Source organism: Erinaceus europaeus, chromosome 1 (assembly GCF_950295315.1).
Source record: "Erinaceus europaeus chromosome 1, mEriEur2.1, whole genome shotgun sequence".
Lineage (NCBI taxonomy): Eukaryota > Metazoa > Chordata > Mammalia > Eulipotyphla > Erinaceidae > Erinaceus > Erinaceus europaeus.
Genome location: NC_080162.1, coordinates 202,945,209 through 202,957,370, shown reverse-complemented (window position 1 = coordinate 202,957,370; position 12,162 = coordinate 202,945,209). Strand labels below are relative to the sequence as shown.

The 12,162-nt window shown below is 42.9% G+C and overlaps 1 protein-coding gene across 1 annotated transcript in view; it reads right to left on the bottom strand.

The window, feature by feature from the left end:
• The window catches only part of DNAAF11 (dynein axonemal assembly factor 11), a 129,753-nt gene that overhangs the window by 6,469 nt on the left and 111,122 nt on the right, over positions 1 to 12,162 (bottom strand). The window lies entirely within an intron of this gene.

Genomic DNA, 12,162 nt, shown 5'->3' with positions numbered 1-12,162 from the left:
GCCATGCCAGGCAATTCAGAGGTGGGGGAATTGACATTACAAGGCCCTGGCTACAAGGAGCCCCCAGTGAAGAGATATCCTTGCCTGGGGAGCACTCCAAGCAGGGACCTCTGACTCCTGGCCTTATAGCTCCTTCTGAGTAAATGAGATTATTATTATTATTATTATCATTTTATTATTATTATTTTACCTCCAGGGTTATTGTTGGAACTTGGTGCTGGCACTATGAATCCACTGATCCTCGTGGCCATTTTTTCCCATTTTGTTGGGCAGGACAGAGAGAAATTGAGAGGGAAGTGGGAAACAGAAAAACCAACACCTGCAGACCTGCTTCACCATTTGTAAAGCTTTCCCTCTGCAGGTGGGGAGTCAGAGGCTCAAACCTGGGTATCTGTGTAGGTCCTTGCCCTTAGTACTATGTGCGCTTAAGGGGGTGCACCATTTCAAAGGTCCTTTCCATACTGGAAAAAAAAACTGTAACTCAACATTTGAAAAAAAAACTTTTAATTGAGGGGTCAGTGCTTTACAGTGCAATCACTGACATATGCATTATATAACAGGCCCCTGGAGTTTTTTTCCTCCCTTCCTCCCTCTCCCTCCCCAGAGTCCTTTGCTTGGGTACAATACACCGTGTTCGGTCCATATTTCAATCTGTGCTCCCCTTCCCCATGTCACTCTGCATTTTAAAACAGAATGACCTCAATGTTAAGTATGTCAAAGTCTCAATAAGTAAAGCTCATTGTCTTGGGTGAGCAAGCATACAGCAAAGATCATTCAACTCAGCACATCCTCTCAGCGAGCCTACAAGCTAAGAGAGCTCGCTTCTACCTACCAGACACTGCGGCACACCAGACACGTGCCTACTTCTTCTACAGGTCTCTGTGACTCCCAGACACACTCCCTGGTACTCTGATGAGACAGGGACTATGTAGAGGCAGAGCTCAGGAATTCCCAAATTCTCCTCTCCTTACGTAGACTTCATTCCCTGACTGAAATGGAATTTCTCTTTCTTTGCAAGGAGGAGAGATCTTGAATGGTCATATGCTTCTCTTTCCAGTGAAGTCAGCTCCTGCCCCTTGCTGGGAAATTGACTCATGAACTGGCTGCATTCCACGGGCAGGCAGCAGCAGCATCCTTCTGGAAGCTGAGGGACTTTTATTGCCTTTTCTGCCTGATACGTGACTTGTTGCACAATGAGGACCCTAACCCAAGCAGATGATGGAGGAACAACAACAACAGAATAATAATGATCCTAAACTTAATTCAGGCAGTCAGGTTATGTACTCTCCATGTGTCTTTGGGAATGGACTTGGGAGTCCTGGATTAGCTATTGTCCCGAGCCAGATCCTCTCATGTAGCTATGTGCCTTAATCAGATTAAGAGCTGGGGAAATGGGGTCTGGCGGTAGCACAGCGGGTTAAGCGCACGTGGCATGAAGCACAGGGACTGGCGTAAGGATCCCGGTTCGAGCCCCCGGCTCCTCACCTGCTGGGGAGTGAAGCAGGTCTGCAGGTGTTTGTCTTTCTCTCTCCCCCTCTGTCTTCCCCTCCTCTCTCCAATTCTCTCTCTCCTATCCAGCAACGACAACATTAATAGCAACAATAATTACAACAATAAAAAATGGGTAACGAAAAAAATATACATATATGATGTGGGGAAATATGTTCTTATTAGTTTAGTGAGTCTTGAGTGTAGGTTGCACTGCTCAGAGCCCCAGAAGACCTTAGCTACTGGTTAACACTCATTTGCTTCGCTAAGTCAGAGATGAAGGAAGCAATGAATCCTAGTCGGAGGGACTGTAGGTAGCATTAGACTTGGGGTAACCACCCTGTGTGGCGTTTCTCCTGTGTGGCGCTACAAGGGCCAGCTGTTAGAGATCTTATCGTTTCAATCATTGTTCATAACAATTCAATCTCGTATATACCAAGAAGTGGTATATAAATCTGTGTACATGCAGCTGAGTCTAGCTTTTACTTCTTGTAGACCACATGAGAGAACCTGTGTGCATGGTAGGAAGAGATCTACTTAAAACTCCACACTTTTTATATGTGTATTCGAAATCCGTCTACGAAAAGTGCCCTTAAATATCACAAATAGTCTGCGCAATGGCCAGAACTTTACTGAAGCCCCAGAATAGGGTTAAAAAAAATGGGTGGCTTCCCCAGAGACCCACCCTACTAGGGAAAGAGAGAGGCAGACTGGGAGTATAGACCGACCAGTCAACGTCTATGTTCAGCGGGGAAGCAATTACAGAAGCCAGACCTTCCACCTTCTGCAACCCACAATGATCCTAGGTCCATGCTCCCAGAGGGATAGAGAATGGGAAAGGCGAGGGGGGTGGGATATGGAGATTGGGTGGTGGGAATTGTGTGGAATTGTACCCCTCCTACCCTATGGTTTTGTTCATTTATCCTTTCTTAAATCAAAAATAAATTTTTAAAAAATGGGCAGGAGTCGGGTGGTAGGCAGCAGGTTAAGCATACATGGTGCAAAGCACAAGGACTGGCCTAAGGGTCCCGGTTCAAACCCCTGGCTCCCCACCTGCAGGGGAGTCGCTTCACAAGCACTGAAGCAGGTCTGCAGGTGTCTTTCTCTCCTCTTCTCTGTCTTCCCCTTCTCTCTCCATTTCTCTCTGTCCTATTCAACAACAACAACAAGAATAACTACAATAAAACAACAAGAGCAAAAAAAGGGAATAAATAAATAAATATTTTAAAAAAGAATAGTGCATGTACTCAAGTTATTGGGAAATCAATATGACAAGCATTTGTTCAGAAGTATTTTGAAAGAGCTGTAGTACTGGTCATTTCCATCAAGAATGTCATCACAAACCCTCTTACAGGCCTTTCTGGGACTTTGGTCTCACTGTACAGCAGAAAGGGAGGCTGGGTCAGCCTACTTGAGGAAGAGCAAGACTGGTCCTGAAATGAGTGCAGCCTAGGATGTTCCCAGCTGTCACCATGAACTGTGAGCTCTGACAAGGATTCAGAGGTCACACAGGCTCCTGTGTTAAATATGAATTTATATAGGCCCTAGGTCAGATGGATGGTGTTAACGGATCGATGGTGTTAATAGTTAATGGTATTTATAGATTTCTTTCATATTTGGGGGCTTACTCTCTGCCTAGTCCAGCTTTCTAGACCTAGTCTCAACTCTGACACCATCTTCCCAGACAATAATTTTAGTCCACCTGTGTGTTAGCTGTCAGGCTCAAGCAAAAATTACTGAAATCATGGGCCCGGCCCCTTGGAACATACCTAAAATAGAAATAGACTTCCTAGTTTCTTCCCACATGAAGACTCCTAATTTCGTCTACTCTATTTTGACTTTGGGTTTCTGTTTATTTTTTTATTTTATATTTATTTATTTTCCCTCTTGTTGCCCTTATTGTTTTATTGTTGTAGTTATTGCTGTTGTTATTGATGTCATTGTTGTTGGATAGGACAGAGAGAAATGGAGAGAGGAGGGGAAGACAGAGAGGGGGAGAGAAAGACAGACACCTGAAGACCTGCTTCACAGCCTGTGAAGCGACCCCCCCTGCAGGTGCGGAGCTGGGGACTTGAACTGGGATCCTTATGCCAGTCCTTGCGTTTGGCACCATATGCACTTAACCCGCTGCACTACCGCTTGACTCCCAGGTTTCTGTTTATTAAACCATTTGTCCTGCTTTATATCTTAACGCCTTTCAGTCATCAAGTTGCAGACGCTACTATGATTCCATCCTGACCTCCCTGGATAGATAACCTCGCCAATGTGTCACAAACCTCACCTCTCAAGAGCCCTACCCCACTACAGAAAGGTAGAAACAGGCTGGGAGTATGGATCCACCTGCCAAGGTCCATATCCAGCAGAAACGCAATTACAGAAGCCAGACCTTCCACCTTCTGCACCGCATAAAGGATTTTGACCCTTATTGCCAAAGAGGGGTAAAGAATAGGGAAGCTTCCAGTGAAGGGTATGGGACAGGAGACTCTGGTGGTGAGTACTATATGGAATTGTACTCCTGTTAGTTTACAATCTTGTTAACCATTATTAAATCACTAGTAAACAAATTTAAAAGTAAGAGCTGCGACAAAAGTACATACAACAAAAAAAAATTACAAATACTATGGAAAAAATCAGAAACTGAAATCACCAATGTAGTGTCTGATTATGACATAGATGATTCACGGGAAATCTCATTCACTGGAGCATCAAGTATGCTTTATTTTGATGGGGGATAATTCTCTTCTTCTTCTTCTTCTTCTTCTTCTTCTTCTTCTCCTTCTTCTTCTTCTCCTTCTTCTTCATCTTCTAGTAGATAACTTTATTGCTGATTTACAAGAGTGTTGTAACAGGTGTACAGTTTCACATCTCCCTGTGATGGGTATCAGCACTTCAGTCCCTCCACCCATTTATTTCTTCGTCCACTACAGGGCACCATCAGACCCTCCCACTTTCCTCCTTTAGAGTCCTTGGATCTGCTGCAATAGACTCTACCTAACTAAATTTTACCTTGTGTTTTCCTTTCTTTTTAAATTTTTTTTGTATTTATAAAAAGGAAACATTGACTAAACCATAGGGTAAGAGGGGTACAACTTCACACAATTCTCACTGCCAGAACTCCATATCCCATCCCTTCCCCTGATAGCTTTCCTATTCTCTATCCCTCTGGGAGCATGGACCCAGGGTCATTATTGGGTGCAGAAGGTGGAAGGTCTGGCTTCTGTAATTGCTTCCCTGCTGAACATGGGTGTTGACAGGTCGGTCCATATTCCCAGCCTGCCTCTCTCTTTCTGTAGTGGGGTGGGGCTCTGGGGAATCGGCGCTCTGGGGGATAACTCTAAAATGTTTTACTTGCTCTATTTTGACATGTTCATATCTTGACTATATTGTGTTCGTTTAATTGCTCACTGGTCTACCATATTACATTTACAGATATTAATGTAATAGAATATGAATATCTATAGTTCTTTGACATGAAAATCAAATTAGTTTTTCTCCCTTTTCTTTTACTAAACTAATGTGATGAATTCAAATACCCCCCCCCTCCTTTTCCTGGCTTCCTTTTAAGAAAATGGAAATGTCTTTTAGTTTTTATTGACTTGAGTTTTGACTGAGAAAACCACGTTAATGTCAAATATGGAAGAAGAAGTAGGAGGAGGAAGAGGAGGAGGAGGAGGGGCAGGGGAAGGGAAAGGAGGAAGGGGAAAGGACGAGGAAGAAGGGGAAGAAAAAGAGGGAGGAGAATGAGAAAAAGAATTGACCAGACTAAAAGGAGAGTCTTCCCAAGCTCTGGGGAGGCAGCATACCAGTTAGGCAGAGGACATTCGTGTCTGAGACTCCGAGGTCCCAGGTTTAGCCCTTGGCACATAAGCCAGAGGTGAGCAAAGAGAGAGAGAGAATATCCTCCCGGTTGTGTCTGCAGCCCATGACTACACAGACTTCTCAGTTCTGGGACTACTCCTCACATGCCTGACATGTGCAACTCTTATATGAATGTGGAAATCTGGAGCTTAGAGCCCTCTCTCTCCCTCAGCTTTATTGATTGATTGGATAGAGATAGCCAGAAATCAAGATGAAGGGGGAGGGGGGGGGAGAGAGAGAGAGAGAGAGAGAGAGAGACCTGCAGCACTGCTTCACCACTAGCAAAGCTTTGCCCCTGTAGGTGGGGACCAGGGCCTTGAACCTGGGTCCTTGCACATTGTCACGTATATTCAACCAGGTGCGCCACGAGCTGGTCCCTCTTCTCTGATCAACATGGCTTGTAGAGGTTTATCTCTTTTAGTTCAACTCAGCATAGTTCTGAAGGACGCAGTCAGCCACTGTGTTTAACTGGGGCCCTCATTGGCTCTGCATCAAAGGGCAGCTTCTCACTTTTTATAAACCTGGTTCCTGCCTTTTCTCCTACATGGATTCATTCTGAGGGTATTACCTACCCAGCTGTCTTGATGCTAGTCCCCATCCCAGAATTGGCTTCCTAGAGAGCTGTGGTACCTGAGAGTCTTAATTTATTTTTCACCTTTTAATTAGATTAGATGAAGCCAATGTTAGTTAAAAGCCGAAAATCTCAGCTTGGGGCAGGCGGAGTTATTGAACTAAAAGGCATGCTTTGTATTAATGCGTATTCTAAGTACACTAGCCAGAATGTGAGCAGATAAATACTGAAGAGTTTTAAAACACTCCATTTATAACACTGTAACTTGTCACACAATGAGCACAGATAGATTCTCTGTGTTTATGGAAATGCAAAGAAAATTACAAATTTGGAACTTTTCTTCACAGGGAATTTGATGTGTACCACGGTCTAAATATGTGTGTGTGTGTTTTATTCAATTTTTTTTTTGCACAGCTCATGTACTTCCAGAGATTCCTTGAAGATTAAGTTAGGAGGGATTGAGAAATGAGTAGTGAGAAAAATATTAAAAATACATAAATTAAGCAAAATTCACATTAGCAACAAGATTCCTATTAACTAAACATAAAATTCTTCTGATATGGGGTCTAACCTTCCTAAGTAAAGAACCAAAGCTTCAGAATTATGGGATTCTGAGATGATATTTGATTTATTAAACCTGCAGTCCTAGTGCTACTCTTTTTTTTGCCTCCAGGGTTATGGCTGGGGCTTAGTGCCAGCACTATGAATCCACTGCTCCTGCCAGCCATTTTTTTTCCCATTTTTATTGGATAGGACAGAGAGACACTGAGAGGGAAGAGTGAGATAGAGAGGAAGACAGACACCTGCATACCTGCTTTACTGCTTGTGAAGCAGATCCGCTGCAGGTGGGGAACCGGGGGCTAGAACCCAGGTCCTTGCACTTAGTACTTGTGTGTGATGAATCAGATGTGCCATCATCTGACCCCCCCCCCCCAAGCTACTCTTTCTTTAGGAAGTGATTTTCATTAACATCTTATTCATTTGAACTAAGTTGATTCAGGGATGAGTAATGGTGAAGTTGTTCGGGGCCAAAATATGTTTTATGGATTAGATAATTTTGGACGAATGGTTTCCTGAATCCATAGAGGGAAATGTAATCAGCTGCTTGAAAATTCAATTGTGGGACGGGCACAAAGGTACAAATTAACATTTTAATGATGTTACATCATTTTAGCTCTCCTGGAGTCATGCGATTGGAAGTTGGCAGTGAACATGCAGGTTGTGATCAAATCCATGGCTCTACAGAATGTCCGAGTCTCCTCTATAGCTTTTCCTGACGGGGCTTCCTTGTCTGTGCTTGTACAGAAACCTGGGCTGGAGCTGCAGCAGCTCTTGAATTGAGACCGTCTACATTTTTCACAAAACATATGTGGTTGCTAATCCAGCAAGAGTATCAACACATCCACAGTCTCCTGTGTGAAGTCCAGCCCGCTCTTCAGGCTTGCCTCAGAGGATCAGACATAAACGCTACCTGGACGTTAAATGGACAGTTACCTTAAAAAGAATTTGGGATACGGAGATGTGGTGGTGGGAACTGTGTGGAGTTGTACCCCTCTTATCCTATGGTTTTGTTAATGTCTCCTGTTTTAAATAAATAAATAAGGAGGGGCAGGTGGTGGCGCAACTGGTTGAGCGCACATGTTACAGTGCACAAGGACCCGGGTTCGAGCCCCTGGCCCCCACCTGCAGGGGAAAAGCTTCACAAGTGGCAAAGCAGGGCTGCAGGTGTCTCTCTGTCTCTCTCTCTCTCTATCACCCCCTTCCCTCTCAATTCCTGACTGTCTCTATCTAGCAAATAAAGATTGAAATAAAATTTAAAAAATTAAAAACTACCTTTAGAAAAATGAAATAAAATTAAATTAAATTAAAAAAAGATCCTGGCTCCAGCCCCCAGGCTCCCCACCTGCAGGGGGGTTGCTTCACGAGTGGTGAAGCAGGTCTGCAGGTGTCTGTCTTTCTCTCCCCTTGTCTTCCCCTTCTCTCTCCATTTCTCTCTTATTCAGCAAGGATGACATCAATAACTACAACAATAAAACAACAAGGGCAACAAAAGGGAACAAATAAATAAATATTTAAAAAAAGAAGACATACCTATATGTCAATAAGTATATAATAAACCATTAGCCCCTCAATAAAATGATACAAAAAACTAAAAATAAAAATAATAATTTGACCGAAACAATTAACTTATACACTCTTCCGCCAATCTTCCGTGTTATTTTTAACAAAGATGTAAAACAGGCATAATTTGCAGTACGGATACTGAGTTAGCTTATTCTTGTCTGTCTGTCTGTCTACCTTTGTGGAATAGGGAGCTCACGCATGCACAATTTCACTTTCCCAGACCTCTTTTTCATTCAAAAATATGGAGAGAAAGAGAGGAGGAGCACGGGGCCTGATGGTGGTGTGCCTGGTTGAGCGCACGTGTCACAATACACAAGGACCCAGGTTCGAGCCCCCAGTGCCCACCTGCAGGGGATAAGATTTGCAAGTGGTGAAGCAGGGCTGCTGGTGTCTCTCTGTCTCTCTCCTTCTCTATCTCCCTTCCCTCTCAAGCTCTGGCTGTCTCTATCCAATGAATAAATAAAGATAATAATAATTAAAATAAAAAAGGAGAGAAAACACAGTAGCAAAGCCCCCTCTGGTGTCCTAGCACGTCCTGTATGGTCCTGGAGCTTGAAACTGGGTTGGGGAACCGGCAGGTTGGGTGCGCCCGGCCTGACAAGCTCTCTCTCTAGCCATGGGGCTGCGTACTGTCACACCCATTTCCCGACCTGTTCTTGCCCTGCTCTGTGTATTACAGGGAGATGAAGCGTTGCAGGTCTCACTACCCAGCTTCCCCTGTCTTCTGGCCTCAGCCGGACTTGGTCAACAGGAAGCGCTAAGAGGAGTCTGGAAGACAGGAAAGCAAAGCCAGGTGTTTCTCCCCCCGTGACTCGGGTCATGGGAGTCTGCTTGAAGTTCCAAGTCTCCTCCAGGTGAGGGCAGGGCAGGTTTTCTGCTACTGCGCCCGACCCTTGCTAATACACACTTCTAGATCTTATTCAGATGATCTTCTGTGACCTCACAGAAAGCATACATGTATACAGTCTACACAGACATTTCAACACTTAAAAATCTTTCTGCTTTCTCATTAGACCCTGACACATTTACCTAATGAAGTTTGTTCAAACACACACTTTATCAATATATAATTAAAATCTTCAGACTGTCTCCTAAATTGGCTTTCCTTCCTTCCTTCCTTCCTTCCTTCCTTCCTTCCTTCCTTCCTTCCTTCCTTCCATCTTTCCCTTCCTTCTTTCCCTCCCTTCTTTCTCTTTCTTTCTTTCTTTCTGTCAAGCAAGTTATCTCTAGGTGATTCTCCCAGACAGGTTTTGAAAACCCACAACTTCCAAGTTTTCCTGGATGTGGTTTATCTATGACCCACATTTACAGGACAATGACAGCGCCATAGGAATTTTACCAAGAACTGGGTTGCTAAGGGAACCAGGAAAATGTGATCTCTTCATTGATGAATCAGGCCTTTCATTGCCTCTGAAATGATCTGCTCTGATCTAGAGATGAGCGTAATGACTGGATGGTTCTCCATTTAATGTGTCTGTTATTTAACACACAGGTTTGGCATATTTAATTAGTTCCCAATCTCACAATTATATCATAATATAGACCTAAATACATAAATTTGTAGATTTCACTATTGTGTTAGACAGTTCATAATTGAAATTATAAGTTATACAGTACATTTTAAAACTTTTTGCATTGATGATTTTACTTTCCAAAATTTAAATTATTTTACATTTACTCTAACAGACAATGAGAACACTTTCTATTTTCCCTTCTTTGGAAGTGACACTTATTATATTGCTATGTAGCAGAAATTTCTTCTGGAAAAGGGTTGGAGAATAAAGATGGTGTAGAAGTGCTTTGTACTGTAAACTACTTTTAATATTTTAAAATTTTATCCTGTGAAGGAGGCGGGGCTACAGCAGCTTTGTCTGCTCTCTTATCCCGGGTCAACTAGGAAGACAAAAGGAGACCACCTGGGACCGCAACCAGACAGGACTAGACCGACTTCAGGAACCCACCAAACCACCAGTGAATGCAAGCACCTGTGGCTCGTGGATAAATAGGAACCTAGGGAGAGAGTAAGTGGCTGGTGACAGTCCAGCAGTTTACCAGTTCAGACACTGACTCCAGTCTGTTTCACCAACAAAAAAACAACTGAAGGGAGGAGAGGACTCCCCTGAAACTCAAAAATGCAACTGTGGGTCTCCATTGCTACTGCCCTCAGAAGCTGGAGCAGCAGGGGGGAGGGCCTGTGCTGACACCAGGAGGCAGAGAACTAACCAGGAAACTCAGGAGAAGATCTACACCTCAGTGACCTACTGGTGGAGCTGTGAGAGTCTCTTTGCATAACCACTGGATTATCTCTACCCCACCTTGCTTTATGTCTTAGTCAGGAGTGAGGTATTAAGCTAAGAAGCCTACTTATAGTTTAAAAGTCCTCAGACTCCCATAGCCTACAGGGAAGAAAAATAACAAAAGAGGCTTTTAAGATACTGTGCTCCAACTCAGGGATTAAAATAATATTGAAACAACTGTCAATTTCCACAACTGTGTAACCATTAATTACCTTAATTACCTTACTTAGACATAAGTCAGTCCAGGCAAGAGTGATCAGTAATTTGAAAAGTACTGAGAGAGGGACCTCATAAAATACTATATAGAATGGTTAAACAAACAAACAAATTATTGGAGAAATGAACCAGGACAAGAGTCCAGCTGAAAGCTCCTCAAAGGTTGAAGCACAAAATAATGAGGTCAACATCCAAATACTAGTTAAGGAAATAATCACACGAGTGAGTAAAGAGTTTGCAAGAATTGTCATCAGAAAGGCAGAAACAACAGATGAGACTCTGGAAGAAAATACTAATTATCTCAAGGTTACTAGAGAGCTGAAAGCTAAAATATCTGAGCTAAGAACACAGCTAGATGAACAAGCTAAAACAGTGTCAGAACAGGGTAATAAAATAGATGAACTGCAGAAAACAGTAGAGGGGAGAGAGAATAGAATCAATGAGGCTGAAGACAGAATTAGCAAGATCAAGGACAAATTAGAGACAACCAAAAAAGAACTAAGAGATCTCAAAAAAAGATTAAGAGATACTGAAAACAACAACAGAGACCTATGGGATGACTTCAAAAGAAATAATATACGAATTATTGTCTTACCAGGGTAAGAAAGAGAGTGAAGGGAAGAAAACATTCTTCAGGACAAAATAGCTAAGAAGTTCTCTAGCCTAGACAGCATAAAAGACATATAGGTTCAAGAAGCCCAGAGGGTCCCAAACAGAATTAACCCAGATGTAAAGATACCAAGACACATCATATTTAGAATGGAAAGGAAAAAGGATAAAGAAAGGATCCTGAAGGCTGTAAGAGAAAAACAAAGAGTCACCTACAGAGGAAAACCCATAAGATTAGCAGCAGACTTCTCCACACAAACACTACAGGCCAGAAGAGAATGGCAAGTAAAGACAACAATGAGATACCACTTCACTCCTGTGAGAATGTCATCCATCAGAAAAGGTAACAGCAGCAAATGCTGGAGAGGGTGTGGGGTCAAAGGAACCCTCCTGCACTGCTGGTGGGAAAGTAAATTGGTCCAACCTCTGTGGAGAACAGTCTGGAGAACTCTCAGAAGGCTAGAAGTGGACCTACCCTATGACCCTGCAATTCCCCTCCTGGGGATATATCCTAAGGAACCCAACACATCCATCCAAAAAGATCTGTGTACACATATGTTCTTGGCAGCACAATTTGTAATAGCCAAAACCTGGAAGCAACCCAGGTGTCCAACAACAGATGAGTGGCTGAGCAAGTTGTGGTCTATATACACAATGGAATACTACTCAGCTATAAAAAATGGTGACTTCACCTTTTTCTGCCCCTCTTGGATGGACCTTGAAAAATTCATGTTAAGTGAAATAAGTCAGAAACAGAAGCATGAGTATAGGATGATCTCACTCTCAGGCAGAAGTTGAAAAATAAGATCAGAAAAGAAAACACTAGTCGAACCTGAACTGGAATTGGCGTATTACACCAAAGTAAAAGACTCTGGAATGGGTGGGTGGGGAGAATAAAGATCCAAGAAGGATGAAAGAGGACCTAGTGGGGGTTGTATTGTTATATGGAAAACTGGGAAATGTTATGCATGTACAAACTATTGTATATACTGTTGAATG